Source organism: Camellia sinensis, chromosome 13 (genome assembly GCF_055761805.1).
Source record: "Camellia sinensis isolate YWXY chromosome 13, ASM5576180v1, whole genome shotgun sequence".
Classification (NCBI taxonomy): domain Eukaryota; kingdom Viridiplantae; phylum Streptophyta; class Magnoliopsida; order Ericales; family Theaceae; genus Camellia; species Camellia sinensis.
Window position 1 is genome coordinate 143,848,979 of NC_138973.1, and position 9,335 is coordinate 143,858,313.

Genomic DNA, 9,335 nt, shown 5'->3' on the forward strand with positions numbered 1-9,335 from the left:
TTAAGTCAGTGACTGTCGAGAGAAACATATCATTTTGTATCAAATCTTGCTTTTAGAGAGAGAAACTCTAGGAAGAAGGAGGAGAAGTTTTGAGTAATAGAGTGAACTTCCAAGCTTGATCGTTGGAGCTTGAACCGTTAGATTCGAGTTTTGAGGTTAGAATCTTAACCTACTCTTGTTGTTCTTATTGATCATCTAGCTGTATTGCACGACCAAACCTGTTCTGCACGCCATACATCGATTTAAAGTTGGTTTTAGAAAGAGAAAATGGTTTTCATGTGTTTTTGAAGAAAAGCCTCGTTTGATCCGAAAGTTTGCATTAAGGCTCATGTTTTTGTGTTTGTTTTGATAAGATCCTTGAGTGTGGGTACCCAGGTCCATGTTTTTGAATTTATAGCATGAAATCTCAGCTTTTGTAATAGCAAGTTTTGATCTTTGCGAAGTTTTTGGCAATTTACAAATAATTTGCTGGGAATTTGCTGAGTAATTTACTGAGAATTTACAAATTAATTTACGAAGAATTTACTTAATAATTCCTTGAGAATTTAGTTGGAATTTGCTGAGTAATTTACTGGGAATTTTCTGAGCAATTCACTGAGAAGTTAATGAGTAATTTATTGAGTAATTTACTGAGAATATATTTAGAATTTACAGGGAATTTACCGGGTAATTTGCAGGGAATTTACTAAGTAATTTTCTGAGAAGTTATAGAGAATTTTCAAAGTAATTTACTAGGAATTTACGTGGAATTTACTTTATAATTTTCTTTGAATTTACTGGGAATTTACTCAGAATTAACTGGGAATTTACTAAGTATTTTACTGAGAATTTACTAAGAATTTACCGAGTAATTTACTGAGAATTTACTAAGTAATTTACTTAGAATTTATTGAGTATTTTACGGAGAATTTACTAGGAGTTTATTGATTAATTTATTGAGAATTTATTTTGAATTTATTGAGAATTTGCTGAAAATTTACTAAGTAATTTATTGAGTATTTACTGGGAATTTACTGAATAATTTGTTGAGAATTTACTGATTAATTGACTGAGAATTTATTGGCAATTTACTAGGTAATTTATTGGGAATTTACTGAGTAATTTACCAAAAATTTGCTGGGAATTTACTGAGAATTTACTAAGTAATTTATTGAGAATTTACTGGGAATTTACTTAGTAATTAACTTAAAATTTACTGAGTAATTTACTAAGAATTTACTGGAAATTTACTGAGTAATTTAATGAGAATTTATTAGGAATTTACTAAGTAGTTTACTGAGAAGTTGCTAGAAATTTACTGGTGATTTACTGAGAATTTACTGAATAATTTAATGAGAATTTACATGGAATTTACTAAGAATTTACATTGAATTTACTGAGTAATTTACATTGAATTTATTGAGAATTTACCAGGAATTTACTTGGAATTTAATAAGTAATTTACTGAAAATTTACTCGGTAATTTACTAAGAATTTACTGGGAATTTAACGAGTAATTTAATGAGAATTTATTAGGAATTTACTAAGTAGTTTACTGAGAAGTTGCTAGAAATTTACTGGTGATTTACTGAGAATTTACTGAATAATTTAATGAGAATTTACATGGAATTTACTGAGAATTTACATTGAATTTACTGAGTAATTTACATTGAATTTATTGAGAATTTACCAGGAATTTACTAAGAATTTACTTGGAATTTACTAAGTAATTTATTGAAAATTTACTCGGTAATTTACTAAGAATTTACTGGGAATTTAACGAGTAATTTACTCAGAATTTACAGGGAATTTACTGAGTAATTTACTGAGAATTTACTGCTAGTTTATTGAGTAATTTACTGGGAGTTTATTGATTAATTTACTGAGAATTTGCTGGAAATTTACTGATAATTTACTGGTAATTTAGTAAGTAATTTATTGAGTATTTACTGGAAATTTACTAAATAATTTACTGAGAATTTACTATGAATTTATTGAGTAATTTACTTGGAATTTACTGAGTAATTTACTTAGTAATTTACTGAGTAATTTATTGAGAATTTACTGACTGATTTACTGAGAATTTACTAGGAATTTGCTGAGAATTTACGGGGAATTTATTGGGAATTTACTGAGTAATTTACTGAGAATTAACTAAGTATTTTACTGGGAATTTACTGAGTAATTTACTAAGAATTTACTGAGTAATTTTCTGGAAATTTATAGAGTAATTTAATGAAAATTTACTAGGAATTTACTAAGCAATTTACTTAGAATTTACAGGTAATTTACTGTGTAATTTACTTAAAATTCACAGGGAATTTACTGAGAATTTTTTCACTAATTTTTTCTTTGAATTTACTAGGAATTTACCCAGAATTTACTGAGTATTTTACAGAGAATTTACTCGGAATTTTCTGAGTGATTTCCAGAGAATTTGTAGAGAATTTACGTAGTAATTTCCTAAGAATTTACTGGCAATTTACTAAGTAATTTACTGAGTATTTTACGAAGAATTTACTGGGAATTTACTGATTAATTGACTGAGAATTTACTAAGTAATTTACTGCAAATTTACTGAGAATTTACTAAGTAATTTATTGAGTATTTACTGAATAATTTACTGAGAATTTATTAGGAATTTACTAATTAATTTTTTGAGAATATACAGAGCAATTTACTGAGAATTCACTGAGTAATTTATATGGAATTTACTGGGAATTTACTTAGAATTTGCTAGGAATTTACTGAGTAATTTACTGGCAATTTACTATGTAATTTATTGAGAATTTGCTAGGAATTTACTGAGTAATTTACTGAGAATTTACAGGCAATTTACTATGTAATTTATTGAGAATTTACTGGGAATTTACTTAGTAATTAATTGAGAATTTACTGGGATTTACTGAGTAATTTATTGAGAATTTACTGAGTAATTTAATGGGAATTTACTGGGAATTTACTGAGAATTTACTGAGCAATTTAATGAGAATTTACTGAGCAATTTACATAGAATTAACATGGAATTTATTGAGTAATTTTCTAAAAATTAACTAGTAATTTACTGAGTAATTTATTGAGAATTCACAAGGAATTTACAAAGTAATTTACTGAGAATTTACTAGAACTTTTCTGAGTAATTTACTAAAAATTCATACGAAATTTACTGAAAATTTACTGTGAATTTACAGAGTAATTTACTGAGAATTTACTCAGTAATTTACAGGGAATTTACAGAGACTTTACTGAGTAATTTACTCGAAATTTACTAAGTAATTTACTAAGAATTTACTGAGTAATTTACTGAGAATTTACTGAGTAATTTACTGAGAAGTTACTAGGAATTTACTGAGTAACTTACTGAGAATTTATTGGGAATTTACTAAGTAATTTACTGAGAAATTAGTGGCAATTTATTGACTAATTTTCTAAGAATTTACTGGGAATAAACTGAGTAATTTACTGAGTAATTCACAAAGTAATTTATCGAGAATTTACTGAGTAATTTACTGAGAATTTCCTGGGAATTTCCTAAGTAAATTACTGAGAAGTTTTTGGCAATTTACAAAGAATTTGTTGGGAATTTTCTGAGTAATTTTCTGAGAATTTATTGGCAATTTACTGAGTAATTTATATAAAATTTAATGGGAATTTACGGAGTAATTTATTGAGAATTTGTTGGGAATTTACAGGCAATTTACTGAGTAATTTATTGAGAATTTACTAGTAATTTACTTAGTAATTAACTGAGAATTTACTTGGATTTACTGAGTAATTTACTGAGAATTTACTTAGTAATTTAATGAGAATTTTCAGGAAATTTACTGAGCAATTTACAGAGAATTTACTTGGAATTTACTGAGTAATTTATTGAGAATTTACTTCCAATTTACTGAGCAATTTACATAGAATTAACAAGGAATTTACTGAATAATTTACTAAAAATTAACTGGTAATTACTCAGAATTTACAGTGAATTTATTAAGTAATTTACTGAGAATTTACTGAGTAATTTACTGAAAATTCACACGGAATTTACTGAGAATTTCCTAGGAATTTACAGAGTAATTTACTGGGAATTTATTGAGTAATTTACTCGAAATTTACAAAGTAATTTACTAAGAATTTACTAAGTAATTTATCGAGAATTTACTGAGTAATTTACTGAGAAGTTACTAGGAATTTACTGAGTAACCTACTGACAATTTACTGTGTAATTTACTGGGAATTTACTGTGTAATTTATTGAGAATTTTTGGGAATTTACTAAGTAATTTACTGAGATGTTAGTGTCAATTTACTGGTAATTTACTGAGTAACTTATAGGGAATTTACTGGGAATTTAATGAGTAATTTATTCCGAATTTACTAAGTAATTTACTGAGATTTTTTTTGCAATTTACAAAGAATTTTATGGGAATTTACTGAATAATTCCTTGAGAATTTAGTGAGAATTTGCTGAGTAATTTACTAGGAATTTACTGAGCAATTCACTAAGAATTTAATGAGTAGTTTACTGAGAATTTATTGGGAATTTGTTAAGTAATTTATTGAGAATTTACTGAGTAATTTACTGAGAATTTACTGGGAATTTACCGGGTAATTTACTAGGAATTTACTAAGAATTTGCTGAGAAGTTATAGAGAATTTACAGAGTAATTTACTGAGAATTTACAGAGAATTTACTTAATAGTTTCTTTTGAATTTACTAAGAATTTGCTGAGTAATTTTCTTTGAATTTACTAAGTATTTTACTAAGAATTTACTAGAAATTTACCGAGTAATTTACTGGGAATTTACTAAGTAATTTCCAGAGAATTTGCTGAGAATTTACGTAGTAATTTACTGAGAATTTACGGGCAATTTACAAAGTAATTTATTGAGAATTTATTGTGTATTTTATGAAGAATTTATTGAGAATTTACAGGGAGTTTATTGATTAATTTATTGAAAATTTACTTTGAATTTACTGAGTAAGTTACTGAGAATTTGCTGGGAATTTACTAAGTAATTTACTAAGTAATTTATTGAGTATTTACTAGGAATTTACTGAGAATTTACTAGGAATTTACTGATTAATTGACTGAGAATTTACAGAGTAATTTACTGAGAATTTACTAAGTAATTTACTGAGAATTTACTGGAAATTTACTGAGTAATTTACTGGGAATTTACTTAGTAATTAACTAAGAATTTACAGTGAATTTACCGAGTAATTTATTGAGAATTTACTGAGTAATTTAATGAAAATTTACTAAGAATTTACTAAGTAATTTACTGAGAATTTACAGGGAATTTACTGAGTGATTTAATGAGAATTTACTTGGAATTTACTAAGCAATTTACATAGAATTAACTAGTAATTTACTGGGAATTTACTAAATAATTTACTGAGTAATTTACTAAAAATTCACACGAAATTTACTTAGAATTTATGGGGAATTTACTGAGTAATTTACTGAGAATTTATTAAGTAATTTACTGAGAATTTACTTGTAATTTACTGAGTAATTTACTGAGAATTTACTGACGAATTGATAGGGAATTTACTGAGAATTTACTGACGAATTGATAGGGAATTTACTGGTAATTTACTAAGAATTTACTGAGAATTTACCGGGAATTTACTGAGTAATTTACTAAGAAGTTACTTGCAATTTACTGAGAATTTATTAGGAATTTACTGAGTAACTTACTGGGAATTTACTGTGTAATTTGCTGAGAATTTATTGGAAATTTACTGAGAGGCAATTTACTAACTAATTTTCTGAGAATTTACTGGGAATTTACCGAGTAACTTACTGGGAATTTACGGGAAATTTAATGAGTAATTTACTGAAAATTTCTTGAGAATTTTCTGAGTAAATTACTGAGAAGTTTTTTGCAATTGACTGAGATTTTGCTGGAAATTTACTAATTAATTTACTGAATAATTCCTTGAGAATTTAATGGGAATTTGCAGAGTAATTTACTGGGAATTTACGGAGCAATTCACTAAGAATTTAATGAGTAATTTACTGAGAAATTGCTGGGAATTTACTGGGTAATTTACTGAGTAATTTACTGATAATATACTGAGAATTTATTAGGAATTTACCAGGTAATTTAATGAGAATTTACTGAGAATTCACTAAGAATTTACTGAGAATTTACAAAGTAATTTACTTTGAATTTACTGAGTAATTTATTGAGAATTTACTGGAATTTACAGAGTAGTTTACTGAGAATTTATAGGGAATTTATTGAGTAATTTACATTGAATTTATTGGGAATTTACTGAGAATTTACTGCAAATTTACTGAGGAATTTACTAAGAGTTTACTAGAAATTTACTAAATAATTCCTTGAGAATTTAGTGGGAATTTGCAGAGTAATTTTGTGATACTCTTGTTCCGTAATATGCTAAATTGGTCATTAATTTGAATATGATTATGTGTTCAGCATGACTTTATGTGCCATTATGTGATTTTGCAATTCTATCTGTTCACTGTAGGAATATCTGTTTGAGTAAACTACTTTGGGAATTAAATTGAGGGCCCTATCGGCCACAGAACCCGAAATTGATCGCACCATTGTGATTGGCGTAATTTTTAGAGCCTACGGTGGAGTTTAATTGAACATTGATTTGGGTCAGATTAAATCGATTAAATTGATGAATTAAGTGCCCAAATATTTTATAATGAAATAATGTGTTGAGTGGGGCTAAATAGGGGCCTTATTATGATCAATTCCTCACCCTTATATCATTTTGGCTGAAGTTTAACTCTCTAGAAAAGAGAGAGTCGACTTTGAGAGAGAGGGGAGGCACCTTTGGGCATTTTGATTCAAAATTGTGAATTGGGAAGGCTAGGTGCAAGACTTGGCCATAATTGTGAAGATTGAGCCTCTAGGTAAGCATTGATTCTTGAATTCATGAGTTTAATGCGTAATCTTGTGTGTTCAAGGGTTGTTTGTGATCAAGAGCATGATTTGAGTTCATGCATGTAATGAACTCCCATGGAATCACAAATCTAGCATGTAATTTGTGAAATTATGAAAGATTGGTAGTGTAACCCCACATGCAAGCACGTCTTTGTTAAATTTTATGGGAATGAGCACTAATTACATTATTTGAAGTGAATATGAAGTCAAGAGGGCATGCATGTACAAATCATGGAAGTATAAGTCTTGAATGTTTGAATTTGAGCATGTTGGTGATGAGGTTGTGATATTTTGGGACATGCATGCAAATAAATTATGAAATTGAGCTTCAATATGTTGTAAATTATGCTTGTACCATGTTAGTACATGTCTATGAGTAATTTGAGCCATAACATGCATAAATTGTTGGTTGATAGTCGAAGTGAAGCTCAAGAACACAATTCTGGGTTTTCCAGAATTTTGAGGTCCGCTCGAGCGGGGAACCTGCCGCTCGAGCGGGAAATGCGTGCTCCCAGTACTCTTTGCAGACTTGAAGTCCGCTCGAGCGGGGTAATTCACGCTCGAGCGGGGGAGCTATTTTGATAGGCCTTCCGCTCGAGCGCCCTATTTAACGCTCGAGCGTATTTTTGATGCAACCAGCACTTTTGCAGGCCTTAAGGGTCAGCTCGAGCGGGGTATTCTACGCTTGAGCGGGGACCTTATTTTCTGAAACTCTGAAAATGCATTATGTGTTATATTTTTCCGTTCTCTTTCACTTGTAAGCACTCTTAGGCATGCATTGAGCATTGTAAATGAGTTAACGAGTTAAGAATAAAGCCTAAAGAGGAATATGTGAATTAGAGAACGGATTGAACTATTAGTGACCCTTTTGTGTTCATGAAATATGTAGGGTCAAGCTCCAGGGCAAATCCACAAGCCGATCACTGTGAGCAATATCGATATTTGAATGATTGTGAATGTCCAATTATTATTCCCTTATAAGCTTTATGAGTTACTAATTGGGATTGTGGACAAAAGTCTGACAGGAATAAACATAAATGGACCAAAGGTCGTTTTGATAAACATAAATGGACGAAGGTCATTTTGATAACAAAAGAACGGACTGAAGGTCGTTTTGACCTATATGAATGGACCAAAGGTCGTCTTGACCTATATGAATGGACCGAAGGTCGTTTTGACATATATGAATGGATTGAAGGTCGTTTGATAGAAATGAGTGGACAGAAGGTCGTTTTGACATATATGAATGGACCTAAGGTCGTTTTGACATGAATGAGTGGGTCGAAGGCCGTTTTGACACGAATGTATGGGCCGAAGGCCGTTTTGACGTAAACGAATGGACCGAAGGTTGTTTCGATATGAGTAAATGGACCGAAGGTCATTTTGGGCCTAAGGTCGTTTTGACATGAATGAGTGGGCCGAAGGCCGTTTTGACACGAATGTATGGGCCGAAGGCCGTTTTGACATAAACGAATGGGCCGAAGGCCATTTTGACAGAAATGAATGGGCCGAAGGCCGTTTTGACATAAATGAATCGGCCGAAGGCCGTTTTGACATGAATGGAAATCTGAATGGGCCAAAGGCCAGAATGTTTAGAACTACAGTCACTTGATTTGAATTTCGTATAGTTATATATCTGTTAAATAGAAATATGAATTGGGCCTAAGGCCGTTTGGAACATGTTGTTCTACATTGTTATGTAACTTCTGTATTTGATTTGATATTATTCACTGGGCTTTCGCTCACGCTCATTCATGTGTTTGTAGGTGAGCCAAGAGAAGCCCAGACCCAGCCTCAGTGAAGTCTGTATGGAACAACTAAGGTTTTGAGAGAGTCAGCCCTTGTGTCTCACGCACGAGACCCGTCTTCGCCCTTTTGTTATGTATTTACATTTTGTCAGGTTGGCGAAGTTTTGTATATGTCTGCTTATAGTTTTTATGGGTTGACTTAGTTTTGGATGATCCTGTCTGTACAGAACCTATGTCACTATGTTTCTGTTGTGAGTTATTAACGTACATATGTATGGTTTGTTTTGATGTGCCATGTAAGCACAGCTCTATGGACAAAGTTTTAAATTTTGCTTCCCTTTTGGCCCCCTTTACTCTGATGTGTTTAGTCTGTTTTGGTTAGGATTATTGGCCGGTTACATCCCTAACCCATAGGGGCGGGTTCGGGTCGTGACAGAGTGGTATCAGAGCACAAGTTAATAACTCACGCACTTGTCCAAAAGAGCAATAAGCGTCTAGAAAAGATCTAGGATGCATTCATGTGATAAGTATGAATTCGAAAGCATCGAGAATACGCTTAAGTGTTTTGATTTGGGCAATTACGTGTTATAAGTTATGCTGTACTTGCATTGCAAATTGTTTGACTACATACGCTCTCTAGTATATGCATATTTGTAGAATTTTTGTATATTGTATAATTCAAGTTTAA

The 9,335-nt window shown here is 30.5% G+C and overlaps 1 long non-coding RNA gene across 1 annotated transcript; it reads left to right on the forward strand.

Annotated features, from left to right (window-relative positions):
* Positions 1-6,735: 6,735 nt before the first annotated feature.
* Positions 6,736-8,953, forward strand: LOC145806057 (uncharacterized). The gene is made up of 3 exons (XR_014348494.1): positions 6,736-6,868; positions 7,789-7,824; positions 8,666-8,953. It is a non-coding gene; the product is annotated as an uncharacterized LOC145806057 (long non-coding RNA).
* The last annotated feature ends 382 nt before the right edge of the window (positions 8,954-9,335 follow it).